The following is a 23,575-nucleotide window of genomic DNA, read 5'->3' as shown; positions in this document are numbered from 1 at the left end:
TACCTAAAGTAAACTTCTTTGACTTTTATGCACATCATGTATTAGTTTTTCTAAAATTATACTTAAAAAAATCCCAATATATCGCCTTACTCACAGTATTGAAATATATTGCAATATATTGAATCGTGACCCATGTATCGTGATACGTATTGTATCGCCAGATTCTTGCCAATACACAGCCCTAGTACTAACTGTGGTGATCCCTTAACCTTACCTCTAGCACCATCAAGTCAAAACTTGAATGCGTTCAATACTTTGCTTTATGTACAAATACCTGCAAGACTAATTACATTCCTATTATTACTTCTACTACAATCTTAGCATGCAGGCACGCTAAATTAATATGGTAAACACTACATCTGCTAAAGCATGTTGGCGTTGTCATTGTGAGCAAGTTAGTACGCTAATGTTAGCATTTTGTTCAAAGCACAGTTGTTCCTAAATACAACCTCAAGGAGCTGCTAGCACGTTTGTAGACTGTCGCTATAAAGTTGCCTAAATGCAAAGAAGAGGTATACAGTATATACTATAATCTTTGATTGATCACATTCGTCACATTCGGTCATCAGTGCTTTCAAGTAATTGTTTTAAAGATAGAGCTCACTCATTGGAGTATCTTGCACTCTGTCACTCAATCATTTGTTGTGTGTGAGTGAAGCTGCAGAGAAGACGGAGCATTTGAGATTGTAAAACAACAGTGAATATAACGCTTAAACAGCGGAAGTCTGCCTGGGCGTCAGTATGTCTGCTGACCTTTTCATTCCTTTCCACTCCCTCACAGAAAAAGAAGCGGCAGTCAATTTGTTTACTCGCATAACAAATTCATCTTGTGTTCATCGTCTTGATCACTTTGTTCACATACGTTCAAGATCCTCGCCCACATACTGTATCTTGAGATATTTTCATTGAGTTACTGCTGGGGATGTGAAATGCTCTATTGTTGTCAATGAAGCTGATTCGAGCTTTAGGATTGTTACGCCTTCTTTGTCCAAACAAAAGCGCAGCCTCTGTTTAAGACGAGGCGGCAGGAGTACACTTCATTCCAAAATCCTCTCGGGGACAAACACATTTCTCTGCTGTGCCTAATTATTCCGTTGGGTTTCAGGGGTGGCTGGACAGTGTTTTAAGAAGCAAATTCTCCAGGGATTAATTTCTCTCATGGTTTGCCTAATTAAGGTATTAACAAAATGTAATAAACTCTTGCCAGAGGATGCTTCCAAGCAGTGCATTGCTTATAGCTCCAGCCACCACATCAAATATGTATTTAATCGAAGTATAATGTAGTGGCTACACAAGATAAACACAGGGCTATAAAGCCCAGGGATCAATATAGCTGTTTCTTTGTTTACTCTCTTGTTTGTGGTTTGATTACCTTCTGGTCATTCCAGAAAGCAGAGAAGCAAAAAGAGCACAGAGGTAAAGAGAGTGAGAAAGCGAAGTCATCTCAACCACCATCATCATCATCATCATCATCATCATCATCATCAAACAGTTTTGTCCTTTTTGAAGAGTCTGTGTGTGAAGAGATCTGGTAAGCGCAAGCTTTGGGTTTATGAGGCTACAGTCCTTTTGATGTCAAGCCCACTGGAGAGTCAGTCTGGCTTCAACTATCCTTCAATGCCAAAGTCAGTCTCAAGCACACGCAGCCAACGTTAGTCTGAGTGTAACTCCTATGTGCTGCTTTGAACAGGATGAGCACTTCAGCTGTCCCCACAGCACAGCAATTATGCCATCAATGAAGTGTGTGAAAACATCCGATGATTTGCATTAAATGAGTTGCGTCTTTAAACGTCTTTTCGCGACAGTGATCATTAAAGTTACGTCTCATGTTTTCTCATTTTGTCTTAAATCAAAACGTAATCCCCAATACAACTTTATTGTACAGTGCTGTATGCTTGTACTGTTATGTACGGCACAGCGTGGTTGGTTAAAAGTATTCTCGGGTGTGGAAGTTGTGAGTACAATTGCACAAAAAAAGGCTTATGATATGGGGAGTTAATTCATTTTGATGCCCAAAAACACTGCTTTGTACAATGCAAGGTTTTATGTCCGAGTATGGTTTTTCATTCTTTTCTGAATTTTTATCTAAACTGTTTTTTGGGGTCTTAGAAATAGACATTTCTCTCACAGCCAGTTGCTGAATAACTTTTGCACGCATTTAACTCTACCAGGCTCGACTAATGGTCTTCTTTCTGCTCTAACAAAGCTTTGAATAAACTGCAGACCATACATAATCCAGCATTACAAGTGCTGACTATGGCCAGAAGAAGATAATACATTAGACCTGTTTTAAAGTCCCTTTATTTGTTATTTTTATAATACACACATACTACTCACTTTTTTTTAAATCACTCAGGGGACCAGCACCTGACTACACAACGCTTGTGTTTATAGGATAAGTCTCATCTAGATCTCTCCATTCTTTGGCCTTTTAGCTGTTCCCTGGGCCAGGACTAATACCTGGGTTAAAGCAGGCTTTAGTGCCATGGTCATCACCCTTAGAACAGCCAGCCAGAGGACCTGAGGGCGTCGGAACCTGCTGACAACTTCAAATACGATTTCAAGGTATACTTTGTCAGCATAGCATTTACATAATGGCGTTCATCAAATTTGGACAGCATTAAATATTTTTAAAATTGGACTTCATGATTTCCCTTTTTACTCTTTATTGTTATTGTAAAATAACAATATGTTTTCCAATGGCTTACTTTAGATCAGGTAAATCTGGCCTTTATTTGTTGAGATACCTTACAGTACCATGGACCAGGACAAGAGTACATTTGGACCTGATGAGGAATCATCTTTGACCTCCTTGCTGCACTCTCAGAAACCGAAATCCTCGACCGAAATTATGTGTTGCGTGTCAGAAATAGAAGTGTGCCGTGTGGTATGCTCAGGCGGATTACCATTAGCTAAAGAAGGGGGCAGGTTTTACTGTCTCACGGAATAGAAAAGGCTTTGTTTATCATGTCATCTAGGTGAGATTGAAGATGCAGTTTCATGTATTACTGCTCATTATATGGGGATTTTTCGGGCTGCACTTTTTAGTAACAATGTCCTTCATTTCTGATGAGTTCCTCCGGTTGTGTGATAGTTGTGTTTTAGAAGGGGAACTTTTTATGGCAGATTTCATTTGTAGGACAGAAGACAGTTCTTTACTAGTATGGTAATGTAGTGTGCTGTCTGACAAATGTTTTAGCAGTGCAGTTCTACTTTTGGTTTCTCATAAGTCCATGCTGGACACTTGTACTTATGTGTGGATGAAACAGTCAATTAATATCACAGTGGAACATATACAGAGACAACACATATTTCATAAAATGTGTTTATAAAATTAGTTTTTTTTGCTCATAAGAGCATGCGATTTTTATAAATGACATTGTTTCAAACAGGTTGCCTTGATCTAGTCATGTTTTACAGTGGGTGAGGCGTTCTACAGTCTATAAAAAAAACCTTTTGAAACTAAGATGATGGATGACATTTCACCATGCAACTTTTGAATGAGTGAGGTGGCGATGATTCCTCGTCTTACACACGATTTCCATGTGACTGCCCTATTATGTTGCTACTAAACCAGTTCAGCACCACAGACAGCTCCTTGAGTCCTGAGGGGCTGCAACGAAGCACTACTTTTTCCCCCTTCAGTGGCCTTCATTACAACATCGCCTCTCACGTTATAAATAGTATACTGCTGGCTTATGGTGAAAATACACTGCATAAAAAAAAAATCATTTTTTGTTAAACCAACAAAAAATAATGCAATCAGCCCGAGCTCTGCTTAAATTATACAACTCTGCTGAACAAAGCGTTAATCTCCCTGCACGCGGCTTGGCGTCTCGTGGGGGATCATTATTCTTTATATGCAACAAAGCGGTGGGTCGCTCACGCTGCCTATGCATGTATACCAGCATCACTTTTACAAGCTCTTTTAAATGGCTGTAGGCATCACTCTGCAACTGCGCTTTTTACAATCATCTTTATGTTAACTGCCATGCAAAGACTACAATACCTTCAAGGCAAGCGGGGAATTGCTGTTTGTTTTTGGTCAAATCCTCAATCAGGCCTGCCAACTAAATCCTTGGCAATTTGAGCATTAGGCTAATCTAATTTGATAGTCTAAGCTAGCCCATTGCAAGTAAATCTCAGGTCATAGCTACACTGCCAAACAAGGTAATTCCTATCCCTAAGGTTGTTAATTACAGCGCTCAGACAAAAGCAAAACGGGATTATGGGCCCTTCAGTTGGGCTGAGATGCCAAATCACGTCTTTCTAAACAAACCCCTCTCTCTCCCCCTTCCTCTCTCATAAATTACAGCAAGGGGGATACGGACTAATAGCTGTGTGGGTGTTGTGTCCCGCATCAGATCATTTATCACTGCTAAACAAACGATGACACACCAGCGGGTCATCAGTCAGATAGACCGCATGTAAATGTAGTTATATGACGCGGTTATGAATTAAGTTTTGGTGTTTGATGGCGTTAAGATGCAGGAACTTCTGGTGTTATGTCAACCCTGAGGACCACAAGCACCCCCCCCCCCATCCCTCTACTGCTATTTGAATAGAGAGCCTGCTGAGCACTCTTTTGTTCAGTAGCGCTCAGCTGCTGGAGAGGTGAGCACCACTCTGGCGCTCATCCACTCGTCGCGGCTGTTGCCTCGGCTCGTCTCCGGAAGAAGCGCGGTCACTTCTCGAGAGACAGTCACCCCACTTGCATGCAAAAGCGAAACCGTGCCTCCCGGTATCTGCCTCCCGGCGCTACACTCACAACGGCTTCGTCTTCACCCGCACTTGCAGGGCTTCTTCTTTTTTTTTTTCTTTTTTTTTTTTACGCGTCGTTGGATGGTTGAGCTCCTCGTGTCTGTGGCGCTGTAGCACCTGCACCGTACAGACCGACGCTCCTGTAAGGCTACTGCATCGCTCTACATTCCTGTGGACTGGACCTTACTTCATCCGAAAGGTGAAGGCTTAAAGTTGTTTAAGCTGCTTTTTTGACATTTGTTTTTTGGCGAGATGAAAAGGGCGTTTCACAGCTCATGGTCACTGCAGTCTGTGATAATTTGGAGATTGATATGTCAGTACTGTCAAAGACAAAGATCTATGATCAGAATTGCAGGTGCACTATAAAGACAGGATTGTGTAGCTTTTGTAATGTAATGGTTCATTCACTCCAAAAATTACTTTTATATTGCTCTGGTTAATGCTTACATGAGGCTGCTTTTCAGAGAAATTAACCGTTTTGCCATGTTGGAAATGTATTATTTATATTTGATAAAAGGCCGTTGTTTACACTTATCTTTTTATCAATTCGTCAGTTTCTTGTAACCAAATTCGTGGTACCACATGACTTAGGGAAATAAGGGTTGTTGGAAACATAAAACCTACTGTTGTCTCACATATTGTACCCCTTTTGTCATTTATCTGCCCGTTTGCATGATGTCATGACTGTCCAAGTATGGTGCATTTGAGTAATACATATAGCATCCTGGAGTATCATTCCTTCATTTTCCCATTTGAAAGCTGCTTATGTTGAACAACTTCAATTTTCAGCCTAACAGGGTCCCTATTTGATTTGGATCTGTGTGACCATCATTCCACCTCTTGTAGTAAAGCCCCATGTCTTCCCGCTGTAAGCCTCCAGGTGAGCCAGATAGGGACGGAGGGAGCTGTCGGCTTGGGAGAAAGTCAGTATAGGCAGCAGCGCAGCCAGGGCTGTCAGTGCCATCAGGGAACCAGAGAGGGGAAACCTGAGACATTATCTTGGATGGCACTTACACTCAAATGGGTCTCTCAATTATTTCTGTTGGAGGAAACTTTGCTATAGGCTACAAACTGATCAGAGTGGAGGAGGAGCGAGCATGGCTGCCTTTAGTGGGCGATGAGGGATGTTGGTGAGGGTGGAAAAGAAAACAATGTTCCACTTTGCTTTTTTGTCTTCATTTTCCGAGTGTATGGCAGTGTGTCAGATAGAGGATGGCAGCGAGGGTAGGAGCAGAGTTGCTCATGCCCCCCTGGGAAATTAAGCAGAGATTCATCCAAGCAGTTTGTCAAATGGTTACTCGAGTCTCTCTCTCGCTCCATCTTTTTCTCTTCCTTTAACCTCTTATTCTGTGTTTCTCTCAATGCATGTGTCTGGTATTAGCACACACATGGGTGCTTCATGTATACACACACAGTCTACCGACAGTATCTACAAGCTGTCTGTGGAAGAATTGATCCCACACTCATTTTCTATGATATGTTATCCCCTCCCAACTGTCGTCCCCAACGTCATACCACACGTGTGTGATCCTGTATTTGGACTTAGTGTTGGCAGAGTGATCCTTATTGTGCGGGGCCAAGCCAGAACCTGCAGAAAGGCTGGCTGATGGCTCTTCTGTTTCCCAGCTGATGCAGAGCAACACCACAGAGATCACAAAACACCCAGCTTCATTTTCCTTTTGTGACTGGCTTTAGATAACATTTTCCCTTGTCACTGGTTGAGGGGTGTGTGTGTGTGTGTGTGTCTGTCTGTGTGTGTCTCTCTGCTGGATTTTTCTTCTCTCTGCCTCTTGCACTCTCATGCATATTGTAGAAGATCTCCATGTTTATCTTTCTGTGTCTCTCCCCTCTCGTCTGTCCGTTTCTTTTTCTCGTCTCGCTCCGTTTGGACTCTATCACTCTCGCACTGGATCGCAGGCTCTGCTGTTAACGCCATTGTTCTCAGAAGAGGTTTTCTTGCCAGTTCACTGCCCCCTTTTTCACATCTTCTGTGTGATGAGGCATTACAATGGATGAACAAGATTCCTTTCGGGAGAGGTTCACTGCTTCTTGGTGGCTCTATTCCAACTGTGGTCAAGGCCAAGAGCAGCTCAGAAATGTTATCGCCACACCTCAGGAGGAAGAAGAAAAAAAAAGAGAGAATTTTACAGAAATATCTGCTCTTAGCACAAGGTTGTGTTGTTACATATTTCAATACTGTTCCTTTGCTGCCTGGCTGCGCTCAGCTTAGTGCAGACATTTGTAGTGAAGTATGTGAATGGGCAAGAATTCAATTTTGCACTTGAGTAGTGTCCAAGCAAGTGAATGGGAAACTGTGAATTTTTACAAATGTGAGACATTAATATTCCTACAATGAACCTTCTGCTATGCTTAAGACAAACAAAGCCACTCTGGCTCAAGATGAAACAAGGGAGAGCAGCCAAGCAACTGCACAGTATCGGCGTGGAGGATCTCTGGGCTTGAGTGAGGCTGTTTGACTGGTGAGGGCCTCCAGCTACAAATCCTATAGTTGGAAGCTTGTGGTGTTATGAGTCAGTTATGCTGCTTTGGCTAATGGCTTTAATCCTTGTAAAAAAAAAAGAAAAAGACATTCATTATTAAGTGTTGTTTTGTGTCTTTGCTGAAAGTTTAGTGCCGTCGGCTCAATGTTACAAATGGATGTAGCTTTTTTTTTTGGCTACATGTAAACCGAAGCATTGAGAACTTTGTAAGTGTACAGACAGTTTATTAAAAAGATAGTTTAGAAAGACAGTATCGTTCACGTATACAGGCGGGCGCCATCTTGGGAAAACAGTCACGACCAGTCGAACGACCAACGCCTTGGGAAACCCAAGGGGGTAAGCTTCTCCTCGGAACGCGTAGCTCCTATGGCGCCATTTTGATGCTAACAAGCCATCACCTCCCGTTAGCATTCCATTGACTCCCATTCATTTTGGCGCCACTTTGACAGTGAATAACTTTACATCTGAAGCATTTAAAGACTCTATTTGTCCATTGTTTATTTCTAAAGAAACACAACAATGTATAAAAGGCTCCATTACCTTGTATCTCACGTTATGGCTCCGTAGCAGACGTTTTTGTAAAAATAGACTAACAATTGTGTCATAACTACGCAACTTACTGTTACACAGTAGAGAAATTACCGTATAGTACAGGAGAAGCTCACAGGCCGTTTGGACTTACGTTAGCTGTTTAAGTTTAATTACTAATGTTAATTAGCATTTTAGTTAGCAATAATTAGCCTGTGCATATGTTATCTCCTTACATATACCTACGCTCTCCGTCTCTGCAAGATTGGGAATGATTGAGATTTCTCTTGGCACAGCTACCAGAAGACTTACAACTTTCAGACACGTTGCTCACGTCACATTTACGTCGTTTCTCTCAGTTGGAGGCTGCGCAGTAACGCTCAGCCATCACCGGAAAAGTGCTTCTAATATCCTTCACTGGTCTCCATCCAGAGCAACGGGATCTGTTGGTCCATTTTATATATGTCAATGGGGAAACCACAGACCATGGGAGATTTCAAGTGACAGTTCAGCTCACGTCGCACGGCGTTCGTCGTTCGACTGGTCGTGACTGTTTTCCCAAGATGGCGCCCGCCTGTATACGTGAACGGTACTGTCTTTCTAAACTATTTTTTTAATAAACTGTCTGTACACTTACAAAGTTCTCAATGCTTCGGTTTACATGTAGGGACCCTCATCATGCTACCGTGGAAGTGTGGCGCTATTTTGAGCCTTGTTAGTGGTATAGAAATAGCGATTTCTTTTTACCCTTGCCCCGACGACTAGCGTTATAAGCTAATTAGCGCTTTGCGATAAAACTGGTCACATTCAATTAGCATGAAAACAACTCCCAGAGAACGGTCAAACTCTGTACACATGTGTTATTAACCTCTAGGTTCATTTTGCGCCGGATTTGTCCTTTAAGCAGTGAAAACGCTCAGAGCAGCCTACACACATTCAATTCTGTTTGTGTTCTGTTTGGATACATGATCGGGAGAGTGTGTGCTTAGAACCGTTTGTTAAAGTTCAGGTTTATGTTTGCACATGTATGGGGCAGTGGAGCCTGTTAGCCCATAGTTCATCTTTTAGGCTTGGATCCACTTGGCACGTCCATTCCCCCAGTCACAGGGTTGTTTCATCGGCTTAATGAAGGCTGTACCTTTGCTCACCAGAGGACGTCAATCTGCTTGATCGACAGCTCGGCGTCCTTCCACTCCTCCAACCTGACACCGCCGAGCAGATGGAGCAGAGCCTAAGTGGGCCGATGCTAGCTTTGCCTTGGCTAATAATATAATAGTCTGGCATTAGCCATATTGAACTAGCTGCCGCATATAGAGCCAAGCAAATGAGCAGCGCAGCTGGGCCATCATGGCCAGTGACAGGGCAGACAAAGCCCAGGAGGCACAGAGGCAGAAAAAAAAGGTAGTTTACCACAATCCCTCCAGACACACCTCGTGAATATTCATCAAAGACCCCCCCTACCCCCTCTCCTTTTCAAGCCCAGCTCTGCACCCTTCTCCCACCAAATGTATTATTCAACGGAAGCATTTTCCCTATTAAATACTATAAATAAATAACGACATATGGTAACAGTTTTTGTCTGCTGAATTAATGACAGGGGCACAGTCGAGTATCTTCCAGTGATTGGAGGAGGGGGTGCGGAGGGTGGATTTCTTTTCAGCTACCTTTCCTCTGCTGGCCTTTTCCTTTGTCTCACCGGTTGGGTGCGATGCTTCCTTTGTTAAAGTCAGGTGGCATGGTGTCACTAGAGCTGAATTGGATGGCGTCTCGATCAGTCACCTCCTAAAGCACCCCGAAGAAAAAGCAAACACTACCCAGCTGTTTGTTTAAACATTATACCAGTGTTTTTCCTGTCTGAGTTAATCTTCAGAAAAACAAAAAGCTCCCTGTGGGCTCCTTACGTATGAGGTTTCAGCACCGGACAGCTCCCAAAGCATTGCCTGTTAAGTCTACCTCATAGTTTTTCTCTTTCCCGGTTAACAAAAACTCGACAGGGCATATCTTCACACACAATGAAGCACTAAAAGATGCATCACTCATGGATATCAAGTATCTAATGTTGGCATCACTGTCGTACAGGCTCTATCTGTCAGACTCTGATGAGCTGGTAAACAGGGAGTGCTTGAGAAGCCTACAGATGGCCAATCTTTTCCACTCTTGTGTGTCACCGTTCCCAAAGGAGAGGCGCATTTTGTTGTACGTGCAAGTGTTCAATTTTAATTTGTAGGGGTACAAAGTAATCCCCGGAATCTGAGGGAAATGGGAACTAAAGCTAAAGGAAAGCATGACATAAGTGGGTAGAAGAAGTGCAACGTAAGCCATTGTTACTGAGAGTGATTTCTGTCTGTCTTCCTCTACCTCACCCTGCCTGCCTGGATTCAACACAGCAGGGCTATTTATGAAGCCGAGGCACCAGTGTGATACTTATAAAGCTCTCCTCGCTAATCAGATATCTAGCTCTGGGGTTGCAGAAACCAATCACGTGGATTTATGGGAGAGATCATCAAAGTTGTATAATTAATTTCATTCAGATCCCTTGCACCCAGGTCGACTGATCCCTGCATGCTGACTTCCTATTGTATGTGATGGTTTTGTTTGTGTGTGCAGGTTTTTGCATGTGTGTAAGTGCAGTGTTTGACGTTTGTTGTTATTGATATTGGTTAATAATTTTTAGTCACACAAAGTAAGACACAATGCGACTTTCCCTCCTTTGTGTTATTCTAACAAATACTGAATGGTGACGACTGAAAGAGCATTATGCCTAGAATGCCTCAGTGCATAATTTCTGTAAAATATTGTGGCTTCAAAAGATTTGTTGTTGGTGTATTTTGCCGTTTAGGATAAAAGAAAAAAAAATCAGTTCTGCTTTTTATTCCATATTCCAACCAGAAAAAACAGGTTTCTCTAATCCTCCCGTCTGTCTCCCTGTAGGCACAGAACTGTGAATCATATTTTTCTTAAAGGTTTTTATTGTTGTGATAATACTGCCTTTTAATGTTTTCACAACACTCAATTTATTTTTTTTGATCGTACTGCTACATACATTCTAATAAAGCCGGAGGCAGACAGACACACCCAATCGTTGTTGTTGTTTTCACTGAAAACAGAAAACGATGCTGGAGGAAAAGTAAAGTAAAGGGATCACTAAAGACATTAGGATTCATCCTCTGGTTGAAATGACAATCCATTTAATAGCTGTTGAGATACATGAATATCAGTCTGGACCAAAGTGGTGGACCAGTTTGACAGAGCCATCCCAAGAGCCATGCAGCTAACATAGAAACATTAAAACGACAAAGAGTAAAGCCCTTTGGTGAAAAAGCCATCAATAGAGATTCAGACAGATGAGAGACTGAAGGAGATACAGACATAGATAGTCCAAAATACAAGCAGCGACAGCTGGCCGACCTGCAGCCCTCACCAGGTGGATTGTTTGTGTCCAAACTCAGCCTTTTTTTGACACTTGGATTTGTGGTCCTTGCCGGTTTAGCCACCTGACAGATATCAGCAAAGATTCTCCTTCAGAGGTTTGGCCGTGTGTGTGTGTGTGTGTGTGTGTGTGTGTGTGTGCGTGTATATATATATATACATAAGCTTGTGTGTATGTGGATGGGTCAGCGGGATCCAGAGATGTGCTAAGCTGAACAGAAAGAGCTATGAAGCTTAGAAAGAGAATGAAAATCTATCTATCTATCTATCTGTCTGTCTGTCTGTCTGTCTGTCTGTCTAAACTAAGATTTAGTTTACGTTATGTCTAGTCCTCTGTCTCTCTATAATAAACAGCAGTGAAATAATTATGTGTGACCCAGTCCCAACAAGACTTTGCTTCCTCACTGAGTGTGTGTGTGTGTGTGTGTGTGTGTGTGTGTGTGTGTGTGGTGTAGTATTGGTCGAAACTTGAAACTTTTGTACTTAGTTTGTAAACAGACTAACATTTTTTGAGGAGGAAGACCCTTTAGTTTGCCAGTGTTTCTTGCATTGTTCAGAAGAAGATTGCATTTTGAAAGTGTAATTTTCATTCAAATCCTCCACTGTGTTTTGTCAACACAGAGCAAGCAAAGAAATAAAAACACAATTGTTTGCTTCCCAAATCAGGATAAATCCAAGTCAGTCACCCGGTCAGCCAATAGACCGACTGAATGAAGAGGTCGCTTTTTGTGGTCGCACATTTTAATGCACCGGGCTTTTTAACAATTAGCATTTTGTGGCTTTGTGCAGAAGCTCCGCAGACAAATCCCTCTCGGTGGTTAGAGTAGCTGCTCTGCTCTGCTCTGCTCTGGCAAATTCAAAATGAACTGTTGGGGTGGTTCTAAGTTCTGTTTTGTAATTAAGTGTCACGCCGCAAAATGAATACAAAAGAAATCATGTTGTGGACGATGCAGAAAATGAAGAGACGCTGCTGCAGTCACTCAATCATGACTCAGTCAGAGGCCTGTACTACGAATCAAGATCAACATGCCTCCCATTAAAATCTATATATTTCATAAAAATACCCATCAGGGAATGTTAACGGGGTTGTCGGTCTCTAAATGTTTTAACTTTTGTGAGCGCATCCCTCTCTCCCCCTCTCTCTCTCTCTCTCTCTCCGTGCACCGAGCTCCGCCTGATCTTCTAAGAACGGTGACGCCGTTATCAATCAAGTATTGATTGGTCAGTAGGCGGTGCTTTTACACCGGTTGATCTCTAATCTCCAACATAACCTGCTCCCGACCAGGTTAGGTGTTCAGCATAAGTTACCACGGCGATTTAACCCGGTAACAAGTGATCCACCGTCGTGATACAGAAAACCCTGGGTTGAACTTGAAGTTAGGCCTCAGGAATGATATAAATCAACTCTCTGTGTTGTGTGTGTGTGTGTGTGTGTGACTGTGTGTTTGTGTGTGGGCCTTTCTTGAGTCTGCGTGTGAATTTGCAGCACACATATCTGCTTCCTCTCACCTCCCTCACGCGTTAAATAATGTTAAACCACGATAACCTACCTCCCCTTGTGTCCTTTCTCTGCAAGCTTTCTCTGTGCTTTTCCCCTCCGCTGCAATTAATGAGTCTGTCTGTCTGTCTGTCTGTCTGTCTGTCTGTCCTGATAATTACCCTTGGTGAGTAGTGCTGGAGCCCTCCGGTTTGCTCCCAGATCTCTTTGATAAATTTGGCAACTGTTGCTGGGTCACCTCTAGTGACTTTGGGTGCCTGAGACTTGGCCCGCGCGCGTGTGTGTGCGTATGTGCGTGTGTGAGATAGAGAGGCTCGTCTGAGAACATTGCTATCCCCAAGTGTCCAGCTCTGTGCTCAGATTGATTGGGGACTGCTGTCTGCAATGTGTGTGTCTGTAATCATTCTCTGCACTGGACTATTGGCTTAGCTGTTGATCACTGACCACTGTCTGTCATTGTGTCGGGAGGGGGGGGGGGTTACTGTAGCTGCACCGTGTGAGTGCGTTCATTCATAGATAATCATTGTTTTACTCTGACTGTTCTTATCTGTGTTTACTTCCTCAGTCCAGCCGTCATATTAGCGTCCCATCGGCTTAGTGGAGAGCAGCAAAGAAAAAAAAAAAGAGCGGCTTGTTCTGTTTTTGTTTTGAAGGCGTAATTGTAGTAAAATGCCTCGCTCTGCTCATTGCCTGTCTTTGCTTACAGTAAATGTAGGCCGCGACGTGTGCTCTCATAATGCTCGACTGCCCACCTGCTCGCTGATTTTGTCATGCAGACATGCAAACCCTCCTCCAAAGTCCAAACACACTCCCGCACACTGAAAAACACAAGGGTTATCTAAGCTTGCTGAGCCGCAGACACCTCAGGCGTTTGAGGCCGAGCCCTAATTGGACCTCATCTTAGCGTGACCTTCATTGTTTTGACAGATGGGGGATCAGAAGGAGACACTCCAAAGCTTTGGTTAGCACCTCTCCTCTCGCTGTCAAACTGCCAGACTCAGCAATGGAGGAGGCTCGCGCCTGCAGCCATTAGCTGTCTCCCAAAGCTTTTCCAAAAGAGTCAAAGCTGTCTAAAGCTGTGGAGTGAAAGTTTTAACACTCACCTGTGGAAAGTGTGTGTCTGTGTGTGTGTTTTGTTTATGTCTTGGCTGTGGTAGCCCGAGAATTCCAAGGCGGTCCAAATAGCGAGTCAGCTCCACGGCACGTGATGTGGTTTACCACTGAGCCATTAGCAGTCAAGCTGTGTGTGCTTCAGGTGTTCTCAGAGGGAATGGAGAAAGAAATTCTCCCCGCCGCAAAGCACACTGTTTTTAAAAGCTCCCCTGTGATTTATTAGGAAAACATTTCTTCAGACGGCCCACCTTCACTCCGCTGCCGTAGTTAGAACCTATAGATACAGAGTTTAGCACACACTCATGCACTCATGGCTGAGGTGGCAGGAGAGCAATTTGGAGTGGATTTAAAGTGGCCAGTGGAGCTTCACAGTGGCTCATTGCTAAAGATTCTCTTCACTGAATTGTGTGATTATGTTTGTGTGTAGTGCTGCAAACATCGTTTAATCTCAACATGAGGAAATCACTCACTCATTCTTTCTTCCCTTCGTCAGTCTCCTCCTTCCTCCTCGCTTGCATCTCTGTGAATGCAACGCATCAAGGTCACAATTGAACTTTCAAGAGGCCAATCCCGCAATCACGGTCCTTGATTGCGCTGTTTACTCTTAATCAGGATCTCAGACAGGACAGCGCCGTCTTCCACAACACATCACCTCACACCGCAGCAATCACAGCGTTTGTCGTTTCTTATGTATCACTACAAACAGCCTTAATTGGCTGCTGTTTCTTTCCCCCTCGGCCACACTGCTTCTGCTGCTGCTCATGAAGAAGCTGCTCAGGATTAATGGCACTTTTTAAAATGCAGACTGAAATTAGCATTGTAAATGAATTCTCAAGATTGCGATGTGACTCTTAAGTGTCATTTATAGATGGCGGCTTTTAAACGGAGGTGCTCTAGTTCAGTGTTGTGTGTCGCCCTGGTTTTATGTCTGGGATGAGCTTTGTTTAAACTGCCCACCTGTGTACCATTCAGCAGCAGTGTATGTCCAAAGGGCTATTACCTTTTCTTAAAGCCAGGAGCTCAGGCTGCTCATCTTGTCACAGCCGCGGATCTGACTGCCAGCTCCCCAGACCCCCTGTGGCATCTGCTCTTTGCATTTGCCGCCAGATAAATGAGGTGTTTGCTTTTCTTTGGCAGAGCGGTACCTTTCAGAAGGTCAGCGAGGGTGGCTTCGCTGGGGAAAGTGAGCTCTGTTGACGTGGCTCAAAACTCAGCTCTTTAAAGGACCAGTAGCTCTGAATGCGTTAGCCCATTAACCACAAATCATGTATGCTTTAGCTTACTGACAACCATTTCCCTTTAAGTATGTAGATGGATTTCCCACCTTCCCCTCAGCACTCGGTCTCAATGTTTTACAGGATGAAACTTAGAGATCAGACATTTAGTCTAATTATCCTCTTTTTGTAAAAAGGTAATGGAGTTTTAAACCTTTGTGCATTTATGGCCCTTACAGTACAACCTCCATCTTTGGATAGTTTGTCTTCCAGACTCAATTTTCTAAAAAACCCAGTTTCCTGATTTTTAATAGTTTTTTTAGCTGCCACTGCTCAAAAATGTTGATTTGACAGCTTGCTTTTTGCAAATTACTGAGCAGAGTTTTCAAGAGTCAAGAGTTTCTGAGACAGAAATTCATTCTGAGCTGACATAAATTAAAAAGTGGTTGAATATAACTTTAAAAACATATGGTATGCTTTGGGAAACTGATTATCCGCACCCTAAAGTATTCCAATTTTTAGCAGCATGGCTCTTTGGATGGCTAGGTCCGTCTGTTGGTTGGTCAGTCTGTCCACCATTTTGGTCCAGACTGAAATGTCTCAACAACAATTGGATGAGTTGCTATGAAATGTCCTGACTTTACTTTTAGCGCCTCCAGCATCTCAAAGTGTTCAGTCGTCCATTTATTTAATGGATTTTGCATAAGAAATGTTGTACATGCTTGGTTCCAAGACAATTAGTCCCCATTACTTTGGTAACCCCTGACTTTCACTCTAGTGCCACCATGAGGTTGACATTTTTAGTTTTGAGTGAAATGTCTCAGCAACTATTGGATGGACATAAGGAAAAACAGGGTTGAAAGCTTTGTGGCACAGTGTGAAAAACAGTAATAATGAGGTGGAATACACTGTGTTTACTGTAAGGAAGTTTAGAGGAAAATATCAAAGTGGGTGCACAGTGGGATATATTGTGTTATCCACTGTATGATTTAAACCATAGGCCATAGGGTTTAGAACAAATGTCAACGGAATATCAATGCACATTTGTGACAGACTGTCATTTCTTTTTTTATCAGTATTTTTGGACAATTTACCCTTATACAGCAAATAACTGACAGGGGAAGACATGCAACAAAGGTCTCCACCAGGGTGCCCAATCAGTCTGCAATTTCAACTGCATTGCCACACAGACTTTTGAAAGAAAAAAAAAAAAAAAAATACTAAAACATTTGGGGTTGGGAGAAATCTGCTCTGCTAATGGGTCCGCCTGTTTAAAGCTTGCGTCTACCTACAGAGAATCTTGCTTGCTTCTTTTTTTACAGGAATGCAAGAGATCTCTTTGTTGTGCCAACATCGTCAGTCAGTACATCTGTCCTCAGTCAACAGATGTTTTTATATTCTTTAACGCCGTGCTACAGCAACCCCTCTACTCATCCATTTATCCACAGCTCCATATTTCCCTCCCTCTTCCGTTTCTTTCAATTAAACCTTGCGGCTGATCGTTTACTTAACAAAGCTCCCTCCGGCCCCCCGTCACTGCGCTCAGCCTCTGCGTGGAAGTGCATTTTGAAGTAGCGCCAGGTGTTTGTTTTTTCCTCTCTCAGTAAACATTGTTTGGTGACTTAAATTAGCTTTGATCACTTAAATTAGCTTTGCTGACGCTTCCTCTTTCAGAGAGGAGACACCCGAATGGGAAGAACAATGCAACTGGAGGGGCCTGGTAAAGAAAACAGCAATGGCACACTGCTTGAACATCAAGCCTTTGGATTCATTGATGGAGTTCATGGTCAGACTCTCATCTCTGATGAGCTTGTAGCGAAGAAAATAATGAATTCTTAAGACTGTTCACGGCTCTGTGCTTTGTGGCGTTGCTCACTCTGTGGCCTCACTGGAGGTGTTTCCTCAGCTAACATTTACATCACCTTTGGTCTAAATGCTTGCATTTGGGGGAATTACTAGAATTGTTGGGTCTTTGTAAATTATAGAGTGTGGTCTAGGCCTACTCTATCTGTAAAGTGTCTTGAGATAACTCAGTAACACTTTACTTGAAGGTATCTACATGAGAGTGACATGACACTGTCATGAACACATGAACCCTAACTCGAACCCTAACTTATGACAAAAACTGAATGTCACTTACTAAAAGAAGCGTTATGTCATGAACGTTTATGACTTGTTTATAATGTTTATGGCACGTTCATGACAGTGTCATGTCACTCTTATGTAGATACCTTCAAGTAAAGTGTAACCGATAGCTCTTATGATTTGATACTATGAATAAAATTGAATTGAATTGAATTGATCTAGCCTTGGTTTGCAGCTAGCTTCTTTTGTGTATTATATTGGAGCAGTCCGGACTTTCATGTTTGGTTGTCATTAATTATGCCTATGTAAAAAATGAGCATGTAAGGAGCTTATAGCGTTAACATGCGAAGCCTTTGCTTCTTAGCTTTTGACGTAGTGCTTCTTGTTTCTTTGTTTGAGTCTCTTTCACACCGCGGGGGAGTCTGCAACATAACATTAACAAGACATGACAAACAAAAGATTTTATTTCTTACAAATATCACATATAACACAGTAGAATGGGAGAGCACCAAGAGAGTATCCATAACCCCCAATCCCATCTGTCTCTCCTCCCTTCCTTTTCCCGAATCTCAAATCCACTGATGCCATATCACGTGTGTCATGCCAGCCACCTGTATCATTTTGTGCGGACACACTGCACCACAACACTTTGCACCACCGTTCACACCCTTTTTTCCACCGTGTATGCCTCAGAAAATGTAGTATTTCCCTTTGCCCCACAGCACATGCAGCTACTGTACCTTCACTTCTTCTCTTGTCAGGTGATAGCAGGTATTCTTTTGTTGTCTTGTAGCTGTCCCAGTGGATGATGAAAAACTATTCTTAGGTAGAAAATGTCCAGCCCATATTTGGACCAATTTTTTTTATATTACAAAGATACATTGAAAGTTGTAGTCAGGGAGTTCAGCGCAGCACACTAAATTCTCATAATGTGCTTCATGCTATGTGTCTTAAAGGAATATTTTGACTTTTTGGGAAATACACTTATTTGTTATGCTCAGACAAATGAGCGTATGAAGCTACAGGCAGTAGCCGGTTAGCTTAGCTTAGCATAAAGCCTGAAAACAGGGGGAAACAGCTAGCCTGACTGTCCAAAGGTGAAAGAATTTATGATATGGCTGTAGCTTCGTACCGTAAATTGGATGTATAATATGGAGGACATTTTAAGCTTGCATTAACTGGGAAGCAGGTGAGCTCTGATACAAGGTCCAAATAGGTCCCATTGAGGTAAATAAATAGAGAGAATGTACGATATATAATATACGGACAGATATGAGAGTGGTAGCAATCTTTTTATCTAACTCTCGGCAAGAAAGCACATAAGTGCAATTGCCAAAATGTTGAATTGTCCTTTTAATATATTGCACTGTCCTGGTGACAAAGCGCTTCCTTTTCTCTACTTCTACATGTGTCTCTCAACATTGTGACACTTTGATATTGTGCCACAATGCTCCCTCTTTCTCTTTCTGTTAACTGTTACGCTGTTATGATATGTTGTGAGCTGATCCTGACACTTTCTCTTCATCGTTATTGTGCGTTATTGTGAAGAGTCTGCAGACGGTACTGAGATTGAACTGCTATCAGGAACACATTACCCACACCACAGGCTGGAAAATATGTCCCCTTTCTTTGTGATATTCTCTTTTTTTCATTCAGTGCATCCGTCACTCCTTTTGGCTTTGCCTCTTCCTTTGAGTTCCTCTTTTCCTCCAGCCAATTCACCTGCCATCATTCACCAAACAGCGAGTCAGTACAGTCAGGGCAGAGGAAAGGCGAAGAAAACACGAGAGAGGAGAGAAAACATTTTTAGAAATTTCTAGAAATGCAAATTCAAAGGCAGCTGAACTTGCTGCTTGGTCTCAAAGATATTTGACCGGTCATCCAAAGTAGATATTCTATAACCTGAATGACTTAGAATCTTCATAACCATTTTGTTTTAAATCAATTGAACATGTATAAAGCAGCTATTAAAATCAAAATATGTCCCTGGGCTGCCAGCACTGCATCTGGGGAGAGGCAGGGTATGATGGGACGAGAGGCAGCCATTGCTCGAACAGTTTGCTGCACTGACAGGACAGCATCCATCAGGGCTTGATGGGCGACAGCAGGTTACCACGCATGAGCCCAGGGAGAGAGCAAGCTGCATCGATAAACACACATTCACAAAATATCACCCCGATATTTAACCCATCATTACTTGTGAAATGTGAGCGAAGCAGGTTGTTGTTCCCGGAGATAATTACAGACCATGTCTGTAATTTGCCACAGTTGTAGTAGGACCTTTTATTTGATGCATGACTCCTCCGTCAGAACCGCAGATCATGCCAGTAAAGTCCCTCTACAGTGGTAATGCACGAGTACTGCCTCTGGCTGTGTGTGGTTGTGATGAGATGTGTAATTAGCCGAAGCAGCCTGACAAACTGCTGCAGGTGCATGAGAGATGAAGGGCAGTGAGCTAGGAGAGAGGTCAGGAAGAGAGGAGAGGAGAGGAGAGGAGAGGAGAGGAGAGGAGAGCGTTATTGTAGCCTATAAAATTCAAGGTTGATCCAGTTTTGTGAAATCATATTTCATTGTTTTGTTTCTATCTCAATGCCAGAGCCCATATAAACTCTAAACTCTCTCTCTCTCTCTCTCTCTCTCTCTCTCTTTATGTACACTATAGTCTCTTTCCATTTGCGTGATTCAAGGTCATTCTCATCAAGTTTGGATATACAGACCACTGCAGTATTAAGAATAAATAGCAAGAGGGGGGGAAGGCTACAGTACGAATCAGCCAGTTTGTTTCGACCGCCAAGAGTCCAGGTGGAAGAGGTGGAGGTTAACATCACCGATCAGGGTAATTAATTGCTCCAATTTAGTCATTAAGCGTTGAGTTGGAAGTGAGAGCTGACACCTGCAGGGTCTCTGGAAAAACCGCAAAGAAAAAGAGAGTGAAAGAGAGAAGGAGAGAGGAGGGAGGGCAGAAAATTGCCCATGTTGTTTTAAACTGTGTACATAAACAATGGAGAGAGAGAGAGAGAGAGAGAGAGAGAGGTGGATAAAGAGAAAGAACAGCAAAAGTTGGTAGAACCACATATGATATTAACCAAATATAATAGCTAATGTGCCAGTACTTGAAGATAATGTGACTGTTATTCTGCACAAAGACTTTCACAATAGTGCCATTAATGACAATGTATATGTTTCTAAAAGATTTAGTTCCAGTCATAATATACAGTTTGTCATATTTTCTGTGCAGGTTTTCAGCACTGCACAGTAAACAACAGGATATGGAGGAGAAGCCTTTGTTAAAACAACTGACATTCTTAAGAGATGCTCTTCCTTAGAAGCATAATGTTTGCTAGAAAAACCGGTGATGCCAAACCTAGTTATGATGGACAATACACAAAGGCTGTTCTCACCAGGAAAAACAACAGCATTTGCAGGTAGATCACATGCTTTAAATCACTTTTGTTTACATTTTCCTGACAAGTGATGACTTATGGTCATGCAATTTATGGCTGTCTACTCTAAGACTCAAAGGCACAAGTAACATGATGTTGCTGAAGTACTACAGAACTTCTTGAGGAAGTTGTTGTGGATAGTTAACACGGTTAAAATGCCGAAAGTTAAACGGTGTGGCTGTATTTCACTCAGAACAATTCAAACAATGGGACGTGCAACAGTCTGCAGCTAAAGACACAGAGTAGCCTAGCTGAACTATTGTTTTAAAGCAATTGACTGGTGAAATAAGTGATTGTTATTACATTTTAAATACATTATTTAAATTTGACCATATGGCCTTAGCAATAAAGAAGCCATTCTTTAATGTAGCCAGCTGTCTGATTGTGCATTTATTTATTTTTTAAGTAAACAATATATATATTTAAAAGTATAGCTTTAGCACAGTTATTGGAAAGAATCCAAATGATACCCAACCCTCCTTGTGAGGTATGAAGAGAAGCAAAAACAAAGCTAGAACGAGGATTATGAAATAAGGGACATTTGGGTTTAATGCTACAGAAGATATTGAGGAGAAGACATACAGATAGAGAAGGAGGGAGACGAATGGCTAATATAAACAGCCCAATAAGTAGGGTGTCATCCAGAGAAATTTGCTGCTCCTTGGCTCTCCGTTTATGGCTGTTGTGCACAACTGGGGTTTTCATGAAACAGATGGTCCACAGGAACTGCCCTGCATCCCTGTCCCATCAGGTTGGCCCGATAAAGAGGAGAATGATGGTGTTAACTTTACACGCTGTCTCTTCTTCTAAATCACCTCCAATTTTCTAAACATCTGTCCCACTCCTTTGGTCCTTCTTCTCTTCCTCCTTCCGTTTTCTACCCTCCTTCTTCTATTCCTTCCTTCATAGTGCTCCTGGAGCTCCTACGCCTGCTCTCGTTGCTCCATAAAGCCTGTATTTGCTCTTGTGTTCCAGCACTGAGTAATTACTTTACAGGCTGGAGAAGGTTACGTTGGCACGCCAGCACTCGTTCTCTCTGATATTCAAATGAGCGGCTGCGTCCGCGACCTCGTTTGTCATCAGTTCAATGGTGTTTTTGTGAGTGTGTGTGTGTGCATGTGGCATCTAATCTCTTATTTAGAGTATCACACAGGAAAGACATTAACATCGGTCTGGTGAAAAATTTGAACCAGGGCTGATTAATTCCCAGCAAAAAGGGAATTAAAGGGCGCTTCCCCGCCATCGTCTTTGTTGCAGGATTTACCTGCAGTGTGATTGAAGGTGGCTGCTCTGTGCTGCCACTGTCATTAATAATCAGCAGCCTTCAGGAGATTCATGCTGCCATGATCAAGTTGGTTCAAAACACTTAGCCATTACACATGACACCGAGGGCTTGATATATGACGGGCTAATAGCTCTGCACTCCAGCAACAATGCTGTGAAACAACAATAAGGACCATTACGCTTTTATCAAACAAGATTAGGAGAACAAGTTACATTTTAGCATAAATAGCAGCTTGTCAGAAAGCTGATTATGATGATGATTAAAAATGAGTGACTGTTATGCACAAGTAACACAGTTAGGTTTCTTTTTTTATTTGTTTGGTTGAAATTGTTTTAATTTAGGAACTCAGCAGCTGTGCACTTCTCTCTGGGACCTGTGTGTGTGTGTGTGTTTTATATGGTGTGAAGTGTTATTGGCAAAACACACCAACACTGTTGACTCATCAAGAAAAAACAGCATTTCTGAGTGAATTGGTTTAGCTCTGCAATGGTGAAAATTTTTCATTTTCATTCAGCCCGCTCACAGAGTAAAAATTATAATCCCCCTTCTCCACTTATTCTTCTCGTGAGAATGGCGAAATATTATAAATGTGATCAAATTTACGGGCTGCTAACACTGTTCTCCACTGTAAAGCAGTGCTTCCAATAAAGCAGCAGTAGAAACAAACTAACTTTATTACTTTACGTTCAGACCGGAGCGCCTTCATTTTTTTCCCCTGACTTTACTTCTGAAGGTGAATTCAGTGGAGATGAATAAGCACTTTATGGCTGCCTCTAATTTTCCCTGGTCAAGTGTTATGCTGCGGGTACTAATCTGTTTCATTACATTAACTCGGGTGATAAGGCCACCATTGGGAGATTGTGCCGGAAAGAGGAGTGTGTGGCGCTGCACAGCCTCATGCTTTGCCCAAAACTCCCAAAATGACAGCCACATGGACATATTGCGAGCAACTGCGTGTTGTTTACATGAGAGACAAAGGCCATATGATATATCGAAACACATGGAGACTTTGCATGTGTGCACATTGCAGAGGAAGCATCCGTGATCCGAGGGCTGTCAATTACTGATAGCAACACGATAGAGCCGAGCTGATCAAAGGCCTGCCTTATGTAGTCTGGCCTCCTTTGTTCCTGTCTCAAGAGATGGGGGGGGGGGTTCACACTGGAAGAGCCTCTCATCATTGCCTCCACACACACACACACACACACACATACACACACACACAGACCCCTGTCCAGATCAGAAAGCAAACATAAATTGAATGCACATGGGTGCACACAAACTTGCACGCACATTCATGAACACATATGTACCGACTCACTCATCCAAACACAAGAATGCCCAGTGATTCATCACGTCACGCGTCCGTCACACCTGCGCACCCATGCAGGTGCACAAAAAGCTTCAAACTGTGCAAAACCGATATCATGCATTTTCCCGTCGCGCTCCCAGAGAGACCTGCCAGGCCAGAGAGATGATCGCCATCCCTGAGATTGATTCCGAGGTTTGTTGCTAATTATGTTATGCCGCCGTTTGAACTGTCTGTTCAAATCCAATTATCAGGCAGCCTGTGTAGCTTACAAGATTGGGGCGGCGACGAGGGGAGGGGAGGATTGGGAAGCGGAAAGAGAGATAGCAAGTCGTGGGGAAACACACTGTCTGGCTGTGAGATGTGAGGAATTTAATTGAAGGAAAACCTTTATACAAGAAGCTTAAAA

General features: G+C 42.6%; 1 protein-coding gene across 2 annotated transcripts in view; it reads left to right on the top strand.

The window, feature by feature from the left end:
- Positions 1-4,603: 4,603 nt before the first annotated feature.
- ncanb (neurocan b) overlaps positions 4,604-23,575 on the top strand; it is a 158,027-nt gene continuing 139,055 nt past the window's right edge. For both annotated transcript variants that reach the window (XM_031318339.2, XM_031318338.2), the window contains exon 1: positions 4,604-4,960. The gene's annotated coding sequence lies outside the window, so the exon portion shown is untranslated. The remainder of the gene's footprint in view (positions 4,961-23,575) is intronic.

This window comes from Sander lucioperca, chromosome 11 (assembly GCF_008315115.2).
Source record: "Sander lucioperca isolate FBNREF2018 chromosome 11, SLUC_FBN_1.2, whole genome shotgun sequence".
Taxonomy (NCBI): Eukaryota; Metazoa; Chordata; class Actinopteri; order Perciformes; family Percidae; genus Sander; species Sander lucioperca.
Note: the sequence above shows the minus strand (reverse complement) of the source record. Positions and strands in the feature narration are given on the sequence as shown.